The 24,268-nt window shown below is 57.4% G+C and overlaps 1 protein-coding gene and 1 long non-coding RNA gene across 14 annotated transcripts in view; one reads left to right on the top strand and one right to left on the bottom strand.

The window, feature by feature from the left end:
- The window catches only part of ATP2B2 (ATPase plasma membrane Ca2+ transporting 2), a 378,716-nt gene that overhangs the window by 190,158 nt on the left and 164,290 nt on the right, over positions 1-24,268 (top strand). The window contains exon 1 of one of the 13 annotated variants that reach the window (XM_070776836.1): positions 12,999-13,127. The exons of the other annotated variants lie outside the window; for them this stretch is intronic. The gene's annotated coding sequence lies outside the window, so the exon portion shown is untranslated. Of the gene's footprint in view, positions 1-12,998; positions 13,128-24,268 lie in introns of those variants that run through there. 13 annotated transcript variants of the gene reach the window in all.
- LOC109576122 (uncharacterized) lies at positions 3,716-12,756 on the bottom strand. Its single transcript, XR_002183322.2, has 3 exons — positions 12,629-12,756; positions 10,228-10,276; positions 3,716-6,684 (listed from the first exon to the last, which is right to left on the bottom strand). It is a non-coding gene; the product is annotated as an uncharacterized lncRNA (long non-coding RNA).

Genomic DNA, 24,268 nt, shown 5'->3' with positions numbered 1-24,268 from the left:
CCAGGTCTCCCGCACTGGAGGCAGATTCTTTCCCATCTGATCCACCAGGGAAGCCCAAGATGCTGTATACTTTTTTAAAAGGGAGTGGATTTAAAGAAGAATGTGAAGTGTGTGCTAAAACCCATGGAGCTGGCGAGCATCATTCTTGACAGGTACAGGCTTCTGGTCCTCAGGCAGACTGCTAGTCTCCCCCACCCACTGTGGGGTTCCAGTGGTCTCGGCCACTCTCACCCCACAGCCCAGCCCCGCCCTCCCCAAACATCCCAGGCACTTGCACCCGGCCCCACCTCCAGTCTCACTGTACCCACTGCCTGGAGTGCCTCTCCCACCCACTTTTCCTGGCGAGGACCAGGAAAAATGAGGTCTTCCCTGGGACCTCCCCCAGGCTGCTGTAAGCCCTTGTCCATCCACAGCCATTCCCTGCCTGTGTGAGAGTCACCGAGTCTGGGACCATGGCTCCCCCAGCGATGGGAAAAGTAGACTCTAAGGGGTTTCTGTCCTACCTGCTCTGCCCAGCTTACTGCCTGGAGCCGACCCAGGAGGGAGACACAGGTCACATCCGGCAGCCATCAGGGCCTGGTGCCAGTCCATGCATGTGCCAGTCCGTGTCCCCGTCAGGTGGGGACCCCAACTGTCCTTCTCCCGCTGGGTGGCAGCTGGGGCATGGAGTCAGTGAGTTCCCTCCATGTAAGCGCACATGCCTGCTATATTGTTACCACTCCACAAACACTGCCCTGATTATTAGCATCCTCAGCACAACTGCCATCACCAGGGGCCAGTGGATATTCGGTAAGGGAATCCACGGTGGTACAGGGTGGAAGGGAAGGGAACAGGAACAGGGTATCTTTGCCCTTTGGACTGGGGCTTCCCAGGTGGCCTTAGTGGTAAAGAACCCACCTGCCAATGCAGGTAGATGTAAGAGACGCGGGTTCTTCCCTGGGTTGGGAAGGTCCTCTGGAGGAGGGCCTGGCAACCCACTCCAGTGTTCTGGCCTTGGAGAATCCTACGGACAGAGAAGCCTGGCGGGCTTCAGTCCGTACGTCCGTACAGGGTCGGACCCAACTGAAGTGACTTAGCACGCATGCACTTAGGATCAGGAGAAAGTTCTCAGCACCTACTGACTCCGCCCCTCTCGTTTTGAACTCGGGCAAACTGAGACCCGGGAACCGGGGCCCAATCTCCTGCTGTTCCACCGCCATCTCCCTCCTCAGGGCTGGGGAAGGCGGTGACTGCAGCCAGGCGGGCTCACCTGCCCAGTGAGACACCGCAGGCCTCCCGAGCTGCCCAGCAAGACCCAGGGAGGAATTCCAGGGTCTGCGGCAGCATGATTTTCACTTCACCCGGGCAGTGAATCAAAAGCCTCGGTCTTTGAAGACTCCTCCAATAGGTAGGAGCAGATGCGACCTTTGTCATTTGTTATTTTTAGCCGAGCAGGCAGGGAATGATAAAAACCTGTACGGGAGCTGACTATAAATAATCTGCCTGTGACGTGTTTTTTGTTTTTTGTTTTTTCCTTAACACATCTAAAAATTGTAGATCTCAACAAGCATTGCCCTTCAAAGCAGAATCACAGTGTTAGCATGGCACTTTACAACCAGGGCCGGTCTCGCCCCAGCTATGGCTGGGGATCACAGTGAAAGTCCCTGGGGCAGACTTCTCCCCATCCTGCAGATGAGGGGACAAGAATGAGCCAGGCCAGGGGAGCCGTGGGCATGTGCCTGACCCGTGACAAGGGCCTGATTTGTATCACTGCCCTCGGCGAGGGGTCTCCGAGAGGCCGAGTAGCTTGTCCGCGGTCACAGGGGGAAAGGGTCCGAGCCAGAACCACGTCGGGGCCACCTGGCTCCAGATGCAGTATTCACTGGCTGCTAGTGGGCTTCACGGGGCTGGAGGAAGAAGAAGTGGTTGTGCAGGGATCAGAGGAGTGGGTGCCGGGTGTCGTGGAATGAAAATTCTGAGCGAGAAGGTGGTGGCCAGAGTGCTGGAGGCTGAGAAGAAGGCTGTGAAGGTTCAGAAAAGGTGGCGAGGAAGAGAGAAGGTAACTAGCCGCCAGCCGCATAGGGCTGGACCTCACCAGGCTCCCCTCACCTGGCACTGAGGTCCCTTTGGGCGGAGCGGCCATCCATGGCCAGCCCTGCGGCAGGGAGTGAGAGACCCAAGAGCGGGTTGCCAGCACTGGGGTGCATGAGAGCGGCCAGGTGGCGGGAGAGGAGCAGGTGGGAGGGAACCAGGGCAGAAGGGGGTCCCAAGACCCCGAAGGAACACACTAAAGGCAAGCAGTGTGGCGTCCTGGCCTGGGCCTGGGGGTGAACTGGGGAACGTGCCAGACCGGCTCACAGGGAGGCAGGTGCCCTGCTGTGCAGCGTTTGCTGGTGTCTGTGGGGCAGATGCAGATTGCAGACCACCAGTGTGCGGTGGTCATACCCACGCGCAGTCCATGTGCCAGTCCACCCCGGGCAAGACTGCTCCATGCCAACCTGCAGGGAGGGATACGTATGCCCCTCTTGCTTCAAGGAAAGAGAGGGGGCCTTGTGCACCCTTTTAAGCTACTGTTAACTGTGGATGGGTGATGTGTTTCATACGCAGTATCTCAGTGAATTCTCAGCACAATCCTCTGAGCTCGACATTATCTCTATCCTCCTGATGAAGAAACTGGGGCTCAGAGAGGTGAAGTGACTTGCCCAAGGTCACGCAGCCAGTGAGTTATGGCGTCTGGGTTTGAACCCAGGGGTGTGTGAGTTCAGAGCCCATACCCGAGCTGGAAACCGCTCGGCCTCCAGCCCCCAGGGTAGTTCTGGGAGCTGAGTGGAGGTTGGATTTTCAGGCAGGAGGTTATGGGGTTCCTGTGTGGGGCTGGCAGCTGAGAGTCCTAACCAAGGCCCAGAGGAGATGGTTACTACCCTTGGGGTAGTGTCCTGGGACAGGACCACCCCTTGGGGGAGGTCCTGAGAGGTTGGAGACAGCCCCACGTGGGTGGAGCCCTAAGTAACCCTCACTAAGGCAGAGGTACCACTCAGCACCCAGGACTCCGCAGACCCTCCCTCCCCGCTTCCTTCCTCTCCATCTGCCCCAGGAGCTGTCATCATGCCAGCAGGCATGTGGCACGTGTTCAGTTCGCGCTGAAGAAGTAAGCCAGCGATACCTTCCGGTTCTCTCTCATTTTGTTTGAAATCAGTCACCAGAATTCCTGTGCCTAAAATTGGTATCACCTTGCAGGAAAGAGATGGAGAAGCAAGCCAGGCTTTACTGAGCACCTACTATGTGCCACAAGCATACATGTTAGTCATTCATGCTTCCCGACACTCTCACAATTGCAAGACTTGGTATTCCCATTTCACAGGTGTAGAAACTGAGGTTCAGATTGGTCAAATGACTAACTCAAAGCTACCCACCAGTAAGTGGAAGTGCTGGGGTTCAATCCCATGTCTTTGACCCCCAAGCCTCTGATCCACTCTTCTCTGCTGTGCTGTGACCACCACCACCCCCCAAACCCACCAAGAAAGAAACAGCAGCCCTTGTCCAAGAAGTTGCTTACAGTTTGTCAAGACTGGTCTATTTTCTTCTTGGATTTTTCTTCATAGCAAACTGGCCCCTGGGGTTAGCAGAGCAGGAGGCTGGGGGAGAAGAGGGCGGGCTCGGGAGATCGGAATGCCCCCTGGCTCACGGCAGTTAGTCCCACCTCGGCCAGCTCCTGGTCCAGGGTTCACTGCACCTCCCAGGGAAGCCTGTCGGTGGCCCTGGAGTGAGATGTTGGCCCAGCCTTGAGAGCAGTCCCGTCCACAGAGGCCCACAGATGCAGGGTGTTCACAGGGTGGCCTGGCCCCTATGCAGGTGCTCTCAGACCCCTAATCTGATGAAGGCGGGTGTGGATCAGGAGGCCCTACGAGACGACAGGAGAGATTTCTTAAAGGGTTAGAGGCTGCCCCGGAGCCAGCACACACTCAGCTGCAGGTGTCCAAGGCAGCCAGCTGCCTGCCTAGGCCTGCAGCTCCCCCCGCCCCGCCACCCCGCCGTAAAATGGAAGGTTAGGCTTACGGAGGGGCAGGGCAGCACTTTCCAGCCCCGACAGGCCCCGATTCCACACGAACCAGCTCCACAGGCAGGTCCCAGAGAGAACTCCCTCTGGGACAAAGCGGGACGCCCCTATGGGGACGGCTTTGGAGGCCATCAGCCCACCTCCCTTTTCAGCCCACCTCTGACTCCACACAGCTCACTTCCACCCTGCTCCCTTGGGCCACTTGCTGGACACGCCTAGCTGCGCCCAAGCATCCCCCAGGCCTCTAGCAGGGTAGGAAGACGTCTGAGTTCAAATCCCAATGCCACTTACTGAACAACCTTGGCCAAGGTCCCTGACCTCTCTGTGCCTCAGTTTTTATCATCTGTAAAATGGGGATAATAGTCAGAACTACCTTAAAGAGTGAGAATTAAATGAGCCCAAACATGATCATTTTTTAGAACAAACATACTCAGTATTTAGTAATCATTGTTCGGCCAATGCCACCTCATTAGTACGATTTATGACTCATAGTAATACTGTCTCTTCTGCCCAGCAGGGCAAGCATCAGAGCCCTAGCGGGAGCACTGAACTAAAAGTACTGAGCCCAAAGCTCCCATCTCAGTCGCCTATGACTCCGGGGGTGGGGGCCCCCACTTCACCTCTCCTGGTCTGTTTCTCCTCCTGTCGGGTGGCTCCCCTCCCCTCCCAGCACATGTGGGAGTCTGCACGTGTCTGTTGGATGTGTTTTTCCTCCTTTCCTCCCGGTCGACGCTAGTGTGTCCCTAGCCCAGGGTCTGCCCTGGTCCCAGTTTGTTGAGTGAACACATTCCCTGGGGAAGGCGGGTGACGTGCAGTGTGGCTGTCCCGTGACACTGTGCAATTCTCTCCGGCGGCAGGCCCTTGCCATGGGCCTGATGTTCCTCATCCCATTTAATTAATTCTTCAAACCTAAGGTCCCTCCTATTCCCAGCTTCTAAGATGGGAAGGGGCTCATCTGCTTCAGTCCCCCTTTGCATCCAAAGGCAACGAGGAAGTGCCAGAATACTGGAGTGGGTAGCCTTTCCCTTCTCCAGGGGATCTTCCTGACCCAGGAGTCAAACCCAGGTGTCTCGCATTGCAGGCGGACTCTTTACCAGCTGAGCCACAAGGCAAGTCCCTTTCAAAGGTCCCTCCTATTCCCAGCATTCTGTAACTGGTCCACAAGCCCTACCCCCACCGCAAGCCCCTTGCCTACTCTCCCCGGCTAGCAATCCAGCTGCCTCTGTACCCCTCGAGAACGGCTAAACCCTTTCCAGCCTCAGGGCCTTTGCACATGCCGTTCCCCTTGCCAGAAACACCACTTTTTACCTAGTGAGCTCCTGCTCAGTCGCCACCCCCTCAGGGAGACCTTCTTCAGCTCCTCCCTCACTCCTACCAGACGTTCCTGCCTAAGGCGCTCACAGCCTCTGCTCCTTCATCGCAGACCCCTTTTACATGCAGGTCGGTTTGTGTGGTCCTTTCATTTCACGGCTGTCTCTAAACCCTCCTGAGAGTGGCTACCATGGGCTTTTCTGGTCACCGCTGTATCCTCAGCACCTAGCAAGGAGCCTGACAAGTGGGGGGCATCAGCATATCTTTGTTGAACAAATGAGCAGTCAGGGAGGCAGGAAGCAGATAGTGCTGTGTGCCTGTTTTACAGATAAGGAGCCTGAGGCCAGAGAGATGGGGAGGGGCGGGATTTGCCCAAAGTCACACAGCCCATCAGGGTGGAGCAGGACTGGGGCTAGTCCATTGGGCTCAGGTGCCCAAACTCAGGGTACCCACCCCTACTTCCTGGCCGCCTTTGCATGCAAGGGGGGACTGAAGCAGAGGAGCCCCTTCCCATCTTAGAAGCTGGGGACTTGAGTGACAGGTCAAGAAGGGGGGCTTCCGTTCTGCTGAAAGCCTTGGCAGCTTGGAAAGCTCCTAAGGGTGAACCCCCAAGCCCACCACCCTTCCACGAGCCTTCCAGAAGAGATCTGAGTTCTGCCTCTGGCTCCAGCTGTTCAGTCCTGGACTAAACACCCTCCCCATTCTCCAGGTCTTAGTGTTCTCATCAGTAAAACCGGAGCGATCCTCTCCACATAGCAGGTCAGCTGTGGGTACCTAGACTGTGCGCTGGCACAAAGGAGAGCACTCACACACAGCCCACGTGGCCCCCACAGCCAGCCTTTCACTGTGGCGAGCCACAGGCCACGTTCACGGCTGAACTTCTCACTGGTCACAACCCCAGACGTGCGTCCAGTTTCCCTGTCCCTCAGCAGGCAGGCCTCTCAGCTTGGAGCATCTCAGTTGTCACCCCTCTGACCTTGTCCTTTTTCCCTGCTGGGTCAGGGCAGCCTCCTGGGTGGGAAGACGTCCACAGAGGTCACAGACAGTGCTCAGTTCAAATGCTCGATCCTGTTCCACACAGCTGTGTCCCCTTAAGCGAGCTACTCACCCGCTCTGGGCTGCTGCTTCTCCTCTAAACTGAGGCCTGAGAACACTAAATTCTCCTGGGGTGGTGACGAGGAGTAAAATGGTAGCTCTTGTGTTAAGTGCCTGGCACATAGTAGGGGCTCAGCAAATAACAGATTTTCTTCCCTCTTCTCCTGACATTCCTGGATTCACCATCCCCACTCTCTCTGTTTTTCTCCTTTCTCCTCCTCTTCTTCCTCCAGGGAGTCAGTCTTCCAGTAGAAATGAAAAAAAAAAAAAAATATATATATATATATATACACACATACACACAAATAAATGTTAAATAGGGACCCCAGCACAGTACCTCACATTCAGTGAAGGCTGAATACATATTTGATGACTGAATAATCCAAAGAAATGAATTACTAATGGTGAGATGTCAGGCTGTGGATATCTAGGAGAGAGCATTTAGGGACAAGGGCTCTTCCCTGGGGGCATAACTCACCTTGAGTCCAGGCCCGGGCTGAGGCATCCCAAGCCTGTTGACACATCTCTGGACAGGGTATCCGAGGGAAGTTGGGGGTCTTCCTTTCCCCTTCCCAAGATGGGCAGGCAGAGGGAATCCCATTCATTGACCCATTCAGGACATAGCAACCTTTAATCAGGACCTCCAAGCAAGCCCAAAGAATATTTCCAGAGCCATAGAGAGATGCAAATGCCAGTTTAAAACCACCAGGGGAATTGCATTTTCATTCAACAAACCTGTATTCATCAGTTCAATCAATATTTATTAAGGCTGTGTGCCCAGTGCTCGGGATACAATAGGCAAATGAGACTTCTTCCCTATCCCCAAGGAACCCGGCCCCCCTGCTCCGTGATGAACAAGACAGATATACATAAAAAAATTAATTACAATGACTCTATTGGTGGGGAAGTGGGGGAGGCAGAGATGATGGAGAAGAAATCAGGGAAGGCTTCCTGGAAGAGGAATTGCTGGAGCTGAGTTTGAAGGATGAGTAGAAGTTCTCCTGGCAGATCAGACAGTGCACGCGGAGACACAGAGGCATGGAAATGCAGGGGTGTGTTTCAGAAGCAAGAAGGGCTTGATATACAGAAGATAAAGGGAGGGGTCTGGGACAGTCATCCAGGCCTCATAAGCCGTGATCAGGAATTTAGGTTTTATGCTGAAGGCACAGGGAAGCCAAAGAGGGGTTTAGAGTAATTGAGGGAGGGCCTTAGAGTGCAAGGGGTGGGTAAGCCAGAGGAGGATAGCAGGGGGAGACCAAGGTGAGGAGGCAGGATGAGCAGATGGGAGTGGGCAGTATATAAATATTTGTGCATTAACACGGTCACATTAACCTGAAGGATGAACAGGAATGAGACCGTGGTTTCCCAAGCCCGGAAAAGGCTGCCTCCCCCAGGGAGTCTTCCCAGAGTAGCTTTTGACTCACCAGGCTCTGTTCTATCAGATGGGAAAGTCCCCACTCCCTAATTAGCCCCTATTCCTGGCCTCATGGTTGGGGGGTGCAGTCAGCCATGGCTGCATACCTGCTCCACTCTGCTGGAGGGTTAGGGTAGGTCCTCTGAGGTGTTCAGATCTGTGGGAAATTCAGGTCCCACATGACTTCCTGGGTCGGGTTTACGCTCACCTCCCACAGACCCTGGGCTCAGCATGGGGCCTTCACACAGCCCTGTTTCAGGCCCAAGTTCCCCCACTCACTCTATGACCTGGGACATCGTTTCACCTTTCTGAACCTCAGTTTCCTCATCTGTAAAATGGGGGTGGGGGGATAAAAATAGGATCTACCTCCCAGAAAGGGCTTCCTAGGTGGCAGTAGTGGCAAAGAACCCGCTTGCCAAAGCAGAAGACATTAAGAGGCGTGGGTTTGATCCCTGGGTCAGGCAGATCCCCTAGAGGAGGGCATGGCAATCCACTCCAGTTTTCTTGCCTGGAGAATCCCTGGCGGGCTATGGTGCATAGAGTCACAAAGAGCTGGACACGACTGAAATTGGGTTAGCACTCAGGATTTGGCAAATCTCACAACAGGGGAGACACCCAGTAGGACGTCAGTATGAATGGCAGCTGGAGTAGCCAGGGGCCAGGCCTGCACCCTCCTTACTGAGGGAGCAAGACCCGGGGGAAGGCCGGGAAGCAGGGACCCGGGTTTGCAACTCAGCAGGGCTGACTGGGCTTTCAGAGTCCTGGAGGCTGGCCCTGCCCAGGCCCCGCCGGTGGCATCTGAGGACCATCATTCGCCAGTGGGACGAAGGGCTACATGAGGCCCACTCCCCCACTTCTTTTCCTGGTTGGGAAAAGAAGCTGACCCCTGTGTTTTTTCTATGAACAACAGCTGCCATTCACTCTAGCGTGCAGACCTGCCAGATAGGTATTACTGTCCCTGTTGTGCAGATGAGAAAATGGGGACCCAGGGAGATTGAGTCACTTGCCCAGAGTCACACAGCTGGTAAATGAAGGAGCCAGGATCTGAACTCAGCTTTGTCTGACCACAAAGCCTCAGCCCAAGACCAGGTTGTCTCAAGGGACTTTTGGACCTTGGTGGGAGTGGATGGAGGACCCCAAGGTGGTCGAGGGAAGAGTTAGGCCACGCTGGGCCACGAGGCCTCCTAACATTCTGTGGCCCCTTAAAGACCAGGGGCCTCGGAGAGTCTGAGTCATGGGCCTCAGAGCTGGGTGGCTTGAGGCAAGGACAGATGGATGGGCTCAAATCTCGAGTGGCACAGATCTGGGTTCGAATCTGAGTTCTGGCCCTCCCTGGCCCTGTAACTCCTAAGCAAGTCATTCGAAATCTCCAGGCCTCAGTTTTCTCCTGTAAAATGGGAAGAAGCCCAAACTCTCCATGAGTGATTAGTAAGACAAGGCAGGGATGGCAGGGGCCTTTGGAAATAGCTTCTCATCCCCCAAAGGGCCCAGCCAGCAGCTCCTTGTGATGGCAGCTGCCCCAGGACCCCGGGCCAGGCTTCAGGAGACCCTGAGCTGGGCAAGGCCAAGGCAAGCGTAGTTCTCATTTCTGCTTCCCCTCAAGGGGGGAAAGCCACAGAGAGCCTGTTACCTTCCAGAAGGGACACAGCGGGCCTCAGACTGCATCCCACTCTGCCTCCCTCAGACCTGTCTGGACCTACCTTGTCAGCCTCCCCTGTGAAAAATGCCTGGGCCAGGCTCCCACCCTCATCCCTGGGTGGACGGACCCTCTCCACTTCCCCTGTCTTTTCGGCCCTGGGATCTGCCACCGGGGAGAAAACTGGCCACCTAAACACCAGTTGAAATCCCACTGGAACCGCTCTCCCCTGAACCCTACCCTGTTTCTCAGATCTTCCCCCAACCCTGACCTCAAGCCATGTTCCCCACAAGCGAGATCATGCTGGAGGCAGAAGCTATGGGCACTCCTCCTGGCTGGCCCCTGCCTCTCTCTCCCACTTCCCTGTAGGTGACCCTGACCTGTCATTTCCAACCTTCCCAGAGTTGCAACACTAGTTTCATTGTTTGTCTGATTTCACAACGCCTCTGCCTGTCCAGTACCTCCTACCCCCAACATATCCTGGAAGGACAGGCCAGATGCCCCAGGTGTGTCTGCTGTCAGAGGGGGAGGCAAAGGGGGCCAGGGATGAATGTCTGTGGCCAGATTTCACCCTTAGGAATGACCTTGGTGAGCCCCAGACACCTTTTTTCTTGAGGCTTCAGTTTGCTCAGCTATAAAACAGGAGAGCTGGATAAGCGTCTTTCACGCTGCGGTATTTGATAACGTAAAACCACACAACAGCAGATTCACTCAAGCCTTTATTGTGGCACCTACCGTGTGCTGGGAGCTGGAACTTGGAGACAGAGTTGATGTGGTCACAAGCCTGGAAGGGAGACAGATGTGAAATGTGGTCAGAGCTGGGCCAGAGTTATGGACCAATTCTGTTGCCGGAATCAGAATTGATTCCAGGGGAGGGGTAAGGCAGGGGCATTTGAGCTGGACTTTGAAGGATGAGTAGGAGTCTGTGGGCCTAACATAAGGAAAGCTTCCAAACTCTGCCATTTAACACTTGGACTGCCTCAAAAGTTAGGGAGTATCCTGTACTTGGGGCATGGATGCAGAGGCTGAAGTACACAGGCCTGAAATGCCAAAGAGATGGGAGCTTAGCCAGATGCCGTGCTAGGCTTAGATCCTGAGAACCAAAACCCATGAGCTCCCAAGAGTTTGGTATCCCTTACTGAAGGCTCAGCCCAGCCCTCACAGGGGTCAGGTAACAGGCTGTCCCTGTTAGGACAGCCAAGCGGATGAGTGTGGGCCCTCAGGTGGCCTGTGTCTGCCTTCATGTGTAGGGAGCCCTGGGCTTGTAGTCCTCAGGCTTGAAGCACGGGTTCCGTCTGCCCCCTTCCCAACTGAGGGACCTTGCCCTGGCCACTGCAATGCCTCGGGCCCACCGAGGTTCCCCATCTGTAATATGGGTGCTCTCTCCAGCATACTTGTGAGAAGTAAGTGATTTACTGTTTTGCAGGTGGCCTCTGAGAACTAAAACACACTGGACACGGAGGGGATTATTCTTTCTGGATGGTGGCTTATAAGCGGCCCCTTGCAGGGCTGTTTGCTTTGTAATCACAGGGAAAGAGCCGTGTGTGCCCCCAGTCATCTCACAGTCATAAAGGTGGGATTCCTGGCCCAGACACCGTTGTTCCCACCGGACAGGAGCTGAAGTGGGCCTCTCCCCTCTGCCGTTCTGCGCTCACCCTCACCCCAGCACCTCCAACACTTTTACTTGGCCCCATGTTGGGGGGCAAAGGCTTCCCCCCGCCCCAGGCCCTGGAGAAGGGGGTACTCCTGGTATGGCCCCTCCTGAAGTAGAGTATGTCTTAGGAGTCTGAGTGGAGGGGGACCAGTGGAGTACCCCTGTCGGCACCCCCTGAGAAGGGGCTGAGGCGGGACGTCCCAGCCTCCCTGAGCGGCGTCCAGGGCTGTTCCTTTGGAACGCAGCCCAGTGCCCCCTCTGCTGGCCCCAGGGGAGCCCAGGCCACCCCGCGCGCGTAGCACCCTCAGCTTCTCACCAGCCTCCTGCATCGCACTTCGCCTGGCCCAGTGGCAGAAGGGGACCCCGGCGGGGCTGGTTGTGATGAAGGGCAAGGGGGTATCTGTGTGGCTGCTGGTGCTCCCCGTTCTCTGCCTCTCGTGGCCCCTCTGCCCGGGCCGGGTTCTGATTTTGGTGCAGTGCAGACTTTCAGCTTAACGAGACAAATTGATATTCTGTGCCAGCCCAGGGATGGAGCGGCAGTTCGGGACGCTCCAGCGGGCAGCTCAGAAGTGGGCTGGGAGAGGGGGCAGGGGAAGGAGGCAGCTGAAGTCTGGAGCGGCTTCCCAGGGCACCCCCAGCCCTCACCCTGCCCCTATAGCACCCCTTCCGCGCGGACAGGTGCCCCGAGACACTGTCCTAAAGGTCCTTCCGCCTTCAGTGGCTCCTGCCAAGCAGGAGGAGGGAGGAGGCCGGTGGAGGGGGAGGCTCCGGAATCTAAGAGAGGCCCCTGCATGCACTGTGACCTCCTACCCTTGCTCCCAGGGCTGGCCTCCTCACCCATCAGGAGGTAAATGGGCAGCAGGTCTGCAGAGAAGAGGTGGGAAGAAGCCGGCAACTGGCTGGGGGAATCCCATTCTTGCAGACTCCTTGTTGGGGGTCTCTGGGGTCTTCTGGACACCATCAACCCCCAGCTCATCACCCTGCAAATTCTGGAGAGGTGCAAGGCATATGCAGCCCTTTGCCAGGGGGCACTTGTGAGTGGAGAAATGGCCCCTGGAGAGAGTCCTCTGCAGACCTGCAGCCCCTAGGCAGGTGGGGGTGCTCCCAGCCCGCAGTGGGGCTGCGGTGGGTCCAGGGGCTGTGGGGGTCCTGGGGCTGTGTTCCCATGGCAGCAGGGAGCTCACTGCCGGCTTGGTTCCATTGGTCCTACAACCACAGTTGTGTTTAGTCTGTCTTGAGTCCACCCGCTCCCCATGTGACCTTTGCCCCCCCAGGTCTGGGGGTGTCCTGTTCAAAAAGAGGGGGTACCAGAGCCCCTGCCTAGCTGAATGGGTCCCTCGGAAAGTAAGGGAAAGTAGGGCGGTATGGGCAAAATCCTCCCCTCTCTATCAGCCCCCCCCCCCCCCGCCCCCGCCGCCCCGCCCCGCACGTCCACCGCTCACCCGAAGGACCCCCTCCCCTCCAGCGCAGTCCCGAGCCTACCCCCACCATGCCCTTGACATCCCCTCCTGCTTGGGGGAGCGGGCATATTCCTGGACTCTGCCAGCTTCGGTTCCTCATGACCCCACGGGGAGAATTAAAACCGCAGACAACACCGTGGCGGTGGCGGTGGTGGTTCGGTCCGCGCACCGCCGCCCCCGCCCCCCGCCTCCCCCAGCCCCCCATCAGAACGCGCCCTCCCCGCGCCCCTCCCTCGTCCTCCGGTGCCCCCTCCCCCAGCCTGGGCGGCTGTGCAGCGACAGGGGCGGCCTCCACCTCCCCCGAGATCTTGCATTTTGCCGGCTAGATGCTCTCCTAGAAGCCGGCGCCGGCGCCTTCCCACCTCCCCCCCGCCCCCCCACCTGCTCGGGCAGGATGGTACAGTCTGCAGAGGGACCCGGGCACGCCGGCTGGGCTCAGCCGCGGGACCAGCTGCCGCACCGCGATTCCGGGGCTGCCCGCCTGGAAACCGTGCCGGATTTGTGGCGATTTTCGTAGCCAAGTAAGTACCGGCATCCCCCAGCATGAGAAATAAAAAATAAAAAGCGCCCCATTTCGCTCTCCCCTTCCTCCCTCATCCATTTTATTTTGTTTCATTTCGTTTCTTTTTTTTTTTCCAGTGCTGATGGTGGTGGCGGTGGCAGCGTTGGTGGGGGGAGGGGGGGGTGGGTAAGAGCCGGGCTTGTTTATCTGACAGCAGCTCAGGCTGCACTAGGAGCCGGCCCGCTGAGGGAGACACTAGTGTGAGGGTCCATGTGCTGTGGGGGGAGGGCTGGGGCGCCAGGGACATGGGCAGGGGGGCCTCGGACAGGCGGATGCCCGGGGTCTCAGGCACATTCTGGCTGCCTCTGGGCAGCGGATGCATCTAATGGACGTTACGCAAGGGCCGGCCGGCAGGCAGTGGGGGCAAGGTTCTTTTCCTTCTGAGCTTCGTCCCAGGGAGACGCAGGGGACCGGAGGCTGCCCCCTGCCCGCCGCGGCCAGAGTCCCGGGAAAGAGGCAGAGGGAGGCCCCCGTGGAGGGTCCCCTCGGTGGGGTGGGCTGCTGCGGAGTACTGGGGAGCCCCCCCCACCCCGCCCCGGGTCAGGCCAGCCGGGCGTGTGGTGGCAGGGGCAAGTCCCCCGGGTTCCTGAGACGCCTGGTGAGGAGCAGGAGTGGCATGCCCAGCCGTTTTGCAGCAGTCATGCTGGGTGGTAGAGCTGGCACTTTTGCACCAAAGCCCCAGCCAGCCTCGGTGGCCCCTGGCTGAGCCCTAGGCATCGGGCAGGGGGCCTCCTCCCTGCCCCCAGGCAGGGTCAAGGTTGGGAAATCCAGCAGGGGGCCTCTGCATGCCCCTAGGATGAGCTGCCGTGGCAGCGTGGCAGCCACCCGTTCTAGCCCAGTGGCCGGTCCACGCCACGGCTGTCCTCTGCTCACCCAGGTCGTGTGGGGAGGGGTCGGCCCAACCTGGCTCGACCTTCAGAAGGGTAAGTGAGCAGGCAGGCTCCACCAGCAGAGGGTCTAGGCGCAACGCTGAAGCCCCCTTGCGCGGCACGGAGCGGGCTCCTCTCCTTGCCTGCATTGCTCTCCAGGTCGCTGGGAGGAGGCAGAGCTGACGTTTGGGGCATCTCCAGGAGCGGCGGGCGCCATCCGGAGAAATTCTCCTTTGACGTGTGCACGAGGAGGGGGCTTGGAGCTCAGGCCCCGGGGCCCTCCGCCTGTTAACTTCGCTGGAAGAGCAGAGGCAGGGAGGGGGCTGTGTCTCTGGGGGAACCCTGCTGGTGAGGGGGGTGGTGTCCAGGAAAGAGGCGGGTGGCCCATATTATTCAGCCACCTTCATACTCCCCCCTAGTCCCGTTCTCGTCAGGGCACACATACATCCACAGATCTGCACAGATGCACATATACAAATATAGTACACAGAGTAGTGCATCATATGTGTTCAAATTATACACACACATATGGCGTGCCGGTGCCCCCAGATACACCCCAGCACATGTGAACACAGTTCACAGCCCTGAATACCACCTGCTCACCTGCAGAATACAGCATCTACACGACTGCAGCATGCATGTGCCTGCAAGTGCACACACACACACTCACACCTGTGAGGGCAGCATGCCCTCACACGCGTGTGAGCAGCGCCAACCCAGAAATGCCATAGGCTGCCCATGGGTGAATCGGCCCACGCCGCCAGGCCCCGTAGCAGCCGTGACTGTGGCTTGTGAAAGTGACAGGCACGCACGTGTGGCGTCCTGCGTGCCATCCGCATGCCCATCCATGCACTGGCAGGTGCGGGGCCTGCTGGAGTGTACCCATGGGCGAATGTGTGTTGCCCGGGTGCTAAGATGGCCCAGGCAGAGACGTAGCACACACTGGCCCCTCGATAGGCAGGCATCTTTCGTGGGAGTGCAGGAACCTCCTGGGTGCGCCCCAGGGGGCTGCCTGTGGGGCAGAGGGACACCTGGCCCCATGCAGGCCTGAGGGGAGGGCCAGCCCACATTCCCAGGAAGCCGTGCCTGTGCTCAGCAAGGCCATCTTGGCTTCTTGGTGCTCTGCAGAAGTGCCTGGAATTGGAAAGGAAACAGAGGAGGAGGCGAGGGTGGCCTCTGCCCATGACCCAGACCACCAGGAGCCCAGACTAGCCCCGCCACCCCTTCTCTGGGCACCTGAAAACCGGCACGCTGGTGTGGGGTCTTTGAGAGCTGGGGCGTGGGATGCCTCTGGCAGCCTCCAAAGTCTTCTTCAATCCGAAAGTCAGAAAAGCTGCCCGTGGCTGGTCCCCTCCCTCTGTTTTCCCACTGACCACCCACCCCTCCCCCCACCCTCTCTCTCTCCGCCCAGGACAGGTGCGGGTCAAGGACACCGGGACAGATGATAATAAGCCTGCTAGCCTTCACGGAGCTAATGACTCCGTGGTTGGCACTTCAGTGAGGCCTCCCATAGCCTTCTTATCCTCAAATCCCAGATGAAGAAGCTGCACAGAGAAGTGAAGGCACTTACCCAAGGTCACACAGCTGGAACGTGGCAGAGATGGGGGGTAGGCTAGGCCGCCAGGATCCCTGCCTGACCCCTGAGACCCCCTCCTCCTCTCCCGTCCTGTGAAAGGCCAGCTCCAATTTGGGCTGCCAGCCTCTTGAGCGCCAGCCAGCCAAGATCTTAGGATCTGGGGGTGAGGCTCCAAGAAAAGGTCCAGAGGGTCTCCTGTGGCTGAAGGCGGAACCCTCCCCAGGCAGGTGTGGCCCTGTCCTGGGCAGCCGGATACCTCTGCCACCCCGTGACCCCACGGAATTGACACCTACACCCAGCCAGGGGAAGGGACTTGTCCAAGGTCATACTGTGCTCAGTGGAGAGTGCGGAGTCTTGCCAACCCCCTCTGGTCCCAGGCACCCTGCAGCAGAGGCCTGTTTGGGCCACTGGTTTCCCCCAGATATTTGAGTCTAAGGTAAAAGGCTGCCCATGCCAGGCCCAGGCTCTTTCCCCAGGAAGCTGTGTGACCTTGGGCAAGTCTCTCTGTCTCAGCATCTCAGTGTCTTCACGTGTGGCCAGGGCAGACCTGTCCCTGCCCTGCCTGGCCCGCAGCTGGCCGGGGCCCTGGACTCCCGCAGAGAGCTGTGTACAGAGCCATGCCTGGAGTCAAGGCCAGGAGCCGGGGCAGCAGAGCACCTTGCTGCTGTGATCGGCCAAGGTCAGGAGCGGAGACAAGGATGGGAACCTAAAGAATCACCTGTGGGGGCAGATCTTTGGGTCCCCCAGTATGTCAGGAGGTCCTGGGGACTGCCTCTTCATCAGAGTCCCTGCGTTCTCATCCCTACGGCTCTGAGACCCCGGGGAGGGAGGAGCTGAGGGGCGTAAGAATGAGCTTTTGGAGCTCACGGACTCTTGGAGCTGGGGGTGCCTGCCATCAGGCGGCTCCCCAGCCACCACCGCCTCCTGGGAAACTGAGGGTGCCTGGCAAGTTGGCAGCAGAAGGAGACTGAACCTTGGCTGTCCAGCCCTCCAGTCCTCCGTCCGACCCCCAGCCCCTGACTTCCACGTGCACAGTTAAATCAGGCCTCTCTGGGAGCCAGGCAAGCTTCAGGTCCCATGTGGCTGGGAGGAGGGCTCCAAGGAGACTCCCTGGGCCTTAGCCCTGAGCCCTGGGGATGCCTCACCCCAGCCGTGTCCTGACAGTGGTGACAAGGCTCGTATCTGTAACTCCACTCTGCCCTTCTCTAGAACGGAGATAGTTTTAAAGCAGGGCTGCTTAACTCAGGGCTTCCTGGGTGGCTCAGAGGTAGAGAACCTGCCTGCCAGTGCAGGACACACGGGTTCAATCCCTGGGTCAGAAAGATCCCCTGGAGGAGGAAATGGCAACCCACTCCAGTATTCCTGCCCGGAGAATCCCATGGACAGAGGAGCCTGCTGGCCTGCAGTCCATGGTGTGGCAAAGAGTTGGGCACAACTGAGCACGCACGGTTTATTCAGATTGATATTGAGAAGCAGCTGGCACATAGTAGGTGCACAGCCAAGGCTGGGGCTGTGGAGGAGCCTGGGCTACAGAATGCAGCTCTTCTCAGCCTCCTTAGTTCCCAAAGGGCTGCGGTAGAGCTGTCTGGGGTGCGGGATCTGGGTGCCACATGCACACACACGATGTAGGGGTGGACAGGCGCCTCCCCCAGCCCTGCCTGGAGCACACAGTGCAGACTGGGAGGCCAGGCGGGCCTCATGCCTGGAATCTCAACCCCCACGCCCCACCAGCCCAACCTGCTCTCTCCAAAGTCTGAATATTGAACCTGCGCTAGTTCATCCCTCTCTCTCTCTGTAGGAGCCTGAAACAAGGTATTTAGGGAGAATGTTCTCCTGGGTGGAGACAACTGGGTGTCTGGCTTTACCCCTCATTGAGAGGCTTCCCTGGTGGCTCAGAGGGTAAAGCACCTGCCTGCAATGCAGGTAGACCTGGGTTCGATCCTCTGGGTGGGGAAGATCCCCTGGAGAAGGAAATGGCAACCCACTCCAGTTATCCTTGTCTGGAAAACCCCATGGAGAAGCCTGGTAGGCTACAGTCCATGGGGTTGCAAAGAGTCGGACACGACTGAGTGACTTCACTGTGTCACTTTTTGAGAGCTGAAAGTGGATGGAGGCGGTGTGTCCTGGCATTCCAGGTGACCACCATTGCCCAGTTCACCCATCTGTGGAGTGGATGACAATGGTACCCACGTCCCGGGCTGCGGTAAAGCGCGAGTGAGAGGGTGCTGGGCTCAGGATGTGGCTTGTGTTCATGGCTTAGTGAGTGGAAACTGGAGACTGAGAACCGGAAGGTGTGAGCTTAGAACCTACCTCCGCGGCTTTTGCGTGCCCTTGTGTCAGCCCTGCCGCCTCTTGGAGCCTCGGTTTTGGATCTGTAAAGTGGGACTGTGTTTCCCAGTCTGCCCACTTCATAGGACTGCAGGGTGACAGCAGTTAAAAAAGAAGAAGTAATGTGATTGCCGGGTGACGTGTTGAGGGCTTCACCCTGCCCTCCAGCCCTCGGAAGCATCCTGCACAACTCAGGAAGCCTCTGCAGGGTTCCATGCAGGGCGAGGTGGCCGGGCCAGATGTGGTCAGGGGAAGGGACACCAGGACTGGGGTCCCTGAGGCTGCAGAGGCCCCGGGTGTAGGGGAGATGACCTTGGTCTGAGGATTGAGTGACCGGGTTTCCAGGCCCACCTCTGGCATGGATCAGTGACTTTGGGCAAGTTGTGATGGCACCCTGGTCCCATGCTCCCCCTGGAAGGCGGGGGCCGTGATCCCGCCTGCCTCATGTCCTCAGTGGGAGCAGATTCTCCTGCCAGCCGGCCCTCGGGGTGAAGAGGCTGAGCCAGGGCGAGTCGGAGGCGTGATCAACCGCAGCAGTTACAACTGCTGTGTGTGTTTGCTGTGGCCATCGTTGCAAACGACCACAAACTGTTTAATGGCTTAAAACAATGAAAGTTATTTTCTCACAGTTCTGGAGGCTGGAAGTCTGAAATCAAGGTGTTGGTAGGGCCAGTTCGCCCTAGAGGCCCCGAGAGAGGCGATACAAGGCGTTTCTTGGCTTACAGCCGCGTCACTCCCTCTCAAATCCGTATTCATCTCACCCTGTGTCCTCTCCCCTTTCACCTCCTCTTTATAGTCACTGAATACAGGGCCCACCCTAAATCAAGGATGACTGAGATTTACAAAGACCCCCTTTCGAAATAAGGGCACCTTCTGAGGTGCCAAGTAGGCTTGAATTTGGGTAGACACGATGCAACCCATTGCAGTCACGAATGGAGCCAGCCACTGTACCTGCAGGTGTGTGGCCCCCAAATACAGAGGGCCTCCTGGAAGGGACTTGAGCATCCCGAGTTTCTATGTTTGCCGGGGGTCTTGGGATGACTGTATTTGTTGAGCATTTACTGCCATGTATGTGTTAGTTGCTCAGTTGTGTCCAACTCTTTACGACCCTCTGGACTGTAGCCTGCCAGGCTCCTCTGTCCATGAGATTCTTCAGGCAAGAATACTGCAGTGGGTTGCCATTTCCTTCTCTGGGGGAATCTTCCCAACCCAGGAATCGAACCGAGGTCTGCAGTGCAAGCAGATGCTTTACCATCTGAGCTACTAGAAAGCCCCTTTACTGCCAGTGAATCCAACGCACATTGCTGCATTTCCTCACTGTTACCCATTTTACAGACAAAGAGACTGAGGCCTGGGGAGTTCAGAAGTGCCCAAGTCACCCAGCAAAAGAGGGGCAGAGCTGAGAATGTACCTAGGTCTCCAGCGCACTTTCTCCTTCCTCCCTTGGTACAGCTGCTGAACGGAGGCTCCACGTAGCCAGGAACCCACAGGGCAAGACCTCCAGCCAGCCCTGTGTTCACCCAGAGCCTACAGGGCCTTGGGGAGAGAAGAGCTAAGAGTGGGCAGGGTAGCTGGCGGGGCGTGAGTGAGCCCTGCTGGCCCCTGAAGACCAGTGCAGGGCAGAAGGTTGAGATCCCACAGTCCCTTCTGTGAACCTCAGGGTTCTCTTCTGGAGAATGGGACAGCAGCCACTCAGTCTGTGGGATCATAGCCAAGTTCTAAAATGCTAATCCTAATAGTCATTTCTAATAGTTAAAATGTATCCTCAAGCATTTTACAAATATTTTTTTAACTTGATGTGTGGGAGGGTAATTGCTTAATCCAAGCCATATGCTAACAAGTGGCTCCACCGTGAAATAGCCGTGTGTGGTTGAACCAGTGACTTAACCTCAGTTTACTCCTCCATTAAGTGGGGGTAACATCAGTAGCCACCTTCTCAGTTGTGAGAGGCAAATGGGTTTCAAATCAAGCGCCTTGTGCTGTGTTGCAGTTGAGGGCCCAGAGGATGTTTCTTCATCTGTATGATGGGGAGTAAGAAAAGTGTTGTTGTTATTATTATACTGTTGCTTGTGGGAGAATTTGGTGAAGTAATGCAAAGGAAGCGCTCAGCTCAGGGCCTGCCCAGAGGTCAGTGTTAAAGTAATCGCCTCTCATGCCATCAGGTAGACTTGAATTGAAATCCCAGTGCCAGCGTTTGCTGCTGTGTGACCTTGAGCTTTGCCTCTCTGAGCTTGAAGAACCGTATCTCACAAACATATCTGTGCATGATGTGATGGACAGAAAACTGTCACAAGTGAAGCCCCCACCGCATCAGGTGTTTGAAAGACGTTGCATTTCTGTCCTGCTTTTGGGGGAGGGCCCCCAGAGGACTTCCTTAAAGATATCTGCAGAAGGGGCAAATCCTGGTCCCAGGGCTGGAGTGGATTTGATTTTCAAAGACCCAGAGATGCTGTGCTGTAGTGAAGCCTGGGGTTGGAAGAGCTTGTCGGGGGAAGCCATGAGTGGATGGCCGTGTGTGGGGTCCAGGAGCCTTGTAGCTCCTGGGGAAGGAAGCGGGCCTCTCCAGGCTTCTCCTGCCACTGCAAGGGAAGTTGTCTACAAAGGTCTGGACTTCTCCATGCCGGCCCAGGCCGCTTCACCCGCCCACGCCTGGCTGCCCAGGGGCTGCACTGCAGGAGCTGTGGGCAGTTTGGCCCAGAGGCATCGCTGCAGCCTGGCCTCCCTAGACTGAGTGCCCGCTCCAGGGTAGCTCGGGAGCTGAGCTGCCACCACTTCCTGTCCAGGCCGGGCAGGGCAGGAGGATCCTGGGGAGGCTGTTGGGGAAACAAGGGGCTCTGGGCTCCAGCTGCCCGAGTCTGCTCCTCGACCTGAGGCGCCAGGGGGAGAGGGGGGCAGGGGGAGGTCCCACATGGCCTGGCTGAGCGGTGATGTGGACGGTGGTTCAGGACCAAGTGCCGACCAGCTGTGTGCCCTTCCCCTCTGGGCCTCAGTGCCCTCAGCTGTCAATGGGGGCAGCGCCTCCCTGGTAGGGCATGGTGGTGAAAGCTGAGTCTCATGGGGATGGCGTGGTGCACGTTTTGACATCTCTGAATCAGGGCACGCAGTAGACCCAGCCATGCCCCTCTCTTTCTGACGCGTACATAAAGTAGCGATGCTTCTTCCAGCAGACGCATCTTAGCTTCACTGAAATACGGTGAATAAGATAATAACCTATCAGGGACTTGGACAGGGCCACCAGGTGGGGAGAACAGAGCCATCTCCCACCTGCATGCCCAGCTCAGTCGCAGTGGAATCTTGGGTGTTTCTGTGCATCTCACGGGAGCCCTCATTTCCTCTTCTGAAATGATCCCGGCCTCCCAGAGCTGTCGTGAGAAGTTAACAAGCTCCTGTGTGTACCACGTGCCCAGCAGAGTACCCGTATGCAGTAGGTGCCTAAAAATTGCCAGTTCAGAGCAAACAACGAAGATGGTAGTACAGGGAGGAGTTTAAAGCCCAGACTCTAGGATTTCAACTCCTGCTCCAGCGCTTCCTTGCTGTGTGACTTTGTGCCAGCTTCATAGCTTCTCTGTGCCTTGGTCCCACCATCTTAAAATGGATGTAACAGAAGTATCCAATTCATTCGATTGCTGTGAGAATTAAATAGAATTAAAGTGCCTGGAGGAAGTGCTTGACTGAAGTGTAAGCAATTATTATTCAATGAGCTTCTAATGAGTCTCTTCTAGTTCCATAAATGGTAGTGAAAATGGACACAGGGCTCAATAAAATACTAGCAAGACAGACGGCACCCATTTTACAGATGAAACGGCTGAGGTCCAGGTTTTACGTCAGCTTGCCCAAGGTCACACAGCTGGCCCTCCCCAGAGCAGGAACCTGACCCCAGCTCCAGGCACCAGTCTGATGTCTCCTCCTGGCCCGTGTCAGTCTGGAACTCTGTGATTCTCATGGAGACCGAGGTTCCTGCCCGGGGGAGGGTGGGTTTCAAGAAGAAACGGCAGCCAGATGCAGTGTCTTCCAGGTTGGGGTTCCCATCAGAAGTGGTTTCTTCTTCCTTTATGCCTCTGCCTGTTCCCCACGGTGCAGGGGATGGGGCTGAGCTGAGCCAAGCCCAAGGCCTACAGAGCCTGCCACCCCAGTCACCCTGCGGGTCTACCTGCCAGCCCTGCTGGCCTCTAAGCGCCTTCTTGGGGACCGCTGCAGAGTTGACACAGCAAAGCTCCCTCCTGGAGGGAGCTAAAGCCCCGCTGGCCAGCTGGTCCAGATGCCGAGCTGTGCCAGGGTCACAGTGTCAAGGGCCAGCTGCACCCCGGTCTCTGCTCGCCCTCTCCCGTCCCAATCCATTCTGTGACCGGGGTGCAGCTGGCCCTTGACAGACACTCCAAGTAACCTTGGACTCGTCACGGTCCCTCCCTGGGCACCAATCTCCCACCTTTGAAATGAGGACTTAGGAGCCAGATGGGCCCCCTGGGACTTTAAATGTCTAAGATTCAAAATTTCCCAGACATTGCTGATAGTCAAGGTTACAGGGAAGGGCCGGGGCTGGAAGAGAAGGAGCCTGTGGCTCTGTGTGCACATCCTTGGGGATCTGAGGTTGGGCTTCCTGGGAGCAAGCCTGAGACAGCAGTCGCTCCTGTTCACCCCAGGATGATTCCAGAGGAGGAGGCAGGCCGAAGGTCTAACAGCCCAGCACTGGGGAGCAGGGTCTGCTGGTAGGGGGCGGGGGCACCAACTGCGGCCCTGCAGTCCTGTATATTTGCGATGCGGAGGTCGCTGAGAACCAGCCTCTTCCTAGCAACTATCTGAAGGCAGGAGATTAAGAACTCTTAAGGCCACTTCTAAATTTATCAACTTACATGACTCACTTCAGATTAAAACCAGGCCCTTCTCCCCATTCCCACCCCCAGCCAATTTCAAGTTTCCAAGCTCAGAGGGAGGATCTTGAAAAGGGAAGAGAATAGAAATCGATAAAACCAATATTGGCTGAGGACTTAGCATGTGTCAGGCCAGGTGCAGCCCCAGGTAGAAGGCGGTAGGTGAGAGCAGACGCCCAGCTGTTGGCTGGACCACGAGTAACTGCTGTGCCCAAGGTGTGGCCTCGCCGACCATGGTCCTTGCGCCTCAGTGGGCCTCAGTTTCCTCATCTATGAAATGCGGCCAGTGTTGGGAGGAGCCATGGCTGTAGCCACCCACACTCAGTCAGTCGGAATAGAATATAGGGTGACTGGGGGTTGAGGTCCAGGCTGGTTGTGGGTGTTTCTTTGCCCTCTCGGAGGCCAGGGTCTGCCCAGACATCTGCAGGCAGAGGGAACAGCTTCCCTCACCCTGGGACCTTCAGAAGCTTCTCCAGAAATCTCTGAGCTCCAGGGTCAGAGCTAGACAGTGGGACCACGGCAAGTAAAGGTGAATGGAGGCTGGTGCTGACCAGTGACCCGAGAGCTTTCCCCTGGGGACCTCCTCGAGCCTCACCACAGCCCCCATGGTAACCAGATTACCGGTAACAGCGTCATTAACCAAGGGCTTCTGTGCGCAGCGCCGTCCACATGTGTCCCTTCACCCCTCGTGGCCGTGACTGGACCCCTTTACAGAGGGACACCCGGGCTGGGGGGAGTGTGGCAGTTCCAGCCAGCTCTCCCAGCTGAGAAGGGCACCCCTGGGAGGAAGCCAGCCCCCTCCCCGCCCCCATCATCCTACTGTGTGCATTGGACTCGGAGGACCGGGGCCCAGGGCAGAGTCGCCCAAGGTTGCCCAGTGACAGCCAGAACACCAGGACTCTGTCCATGGTACTGGCCGCCACCCCCAAAGGTCATAAGACCACCCCAATCCTCCAGGGGAAAGGGTGAGGCCTCGGGCCAGACATCAAGCCAAGAACAGGGTCACTTACACACAGCCTGTGCACCCAACACAGCTGCCCACTGGTGCAGAGGACATTCAGGAGACCCTGCGCGCTGACACTTCGGCAATGCCAGGCCTGGGCCCCAGGAGTCAAGCGCGGCCTGCTCTTCATTCTCACCCTCTAGGATGCCTGGTGACCCTGGTAGGGTCGGAGCCACAATGGGGCCACCCTTGGGCCAGAGCGGTGACTACTTTCCTTAAGTGCCTCCTGGGCACTTCAGACCCCAGCTTTGCCACTGAGGGGCTGCGTCCCCTGGGTGGGCTGTTGCTTTCTGAGCCTCGTAGTTTTCGCCTCTGAAATGGGGAAGTGACCACAGCCATCGTGGAGAGGGTAGGCGTGACTCGCAGGCCCTGTGCATCTCCTGCCGGCTGCCTCCTCACTAATGTGGGTATCACCCTGGCTCGAAACACGCGGTTCTCCTGTCCATCCTGTGAAGA

This window comes from Bos indicus, chromosome 22, assembly GCF_029378745.1.
Source record: "Bos indicus isolate NIAB-ARS_2022 breed Sahiwal x Tharparkar chromosome 22, NIAB-ARS_B.indTharparkar_mat_pri_1.0, whole genome shotgun sequence".
Taxonomy (NCBI): domain Eukaryota; kingdom Metazoa; phylum Chordata; class Mammalia; order Artiodactyla; family Bovidae; genus Bos; species Bos indicus.
Note: the sequence above shows the minus strand (reverse complement) of the source record. Positions and strands in the feature narration are given on the sequence as shown.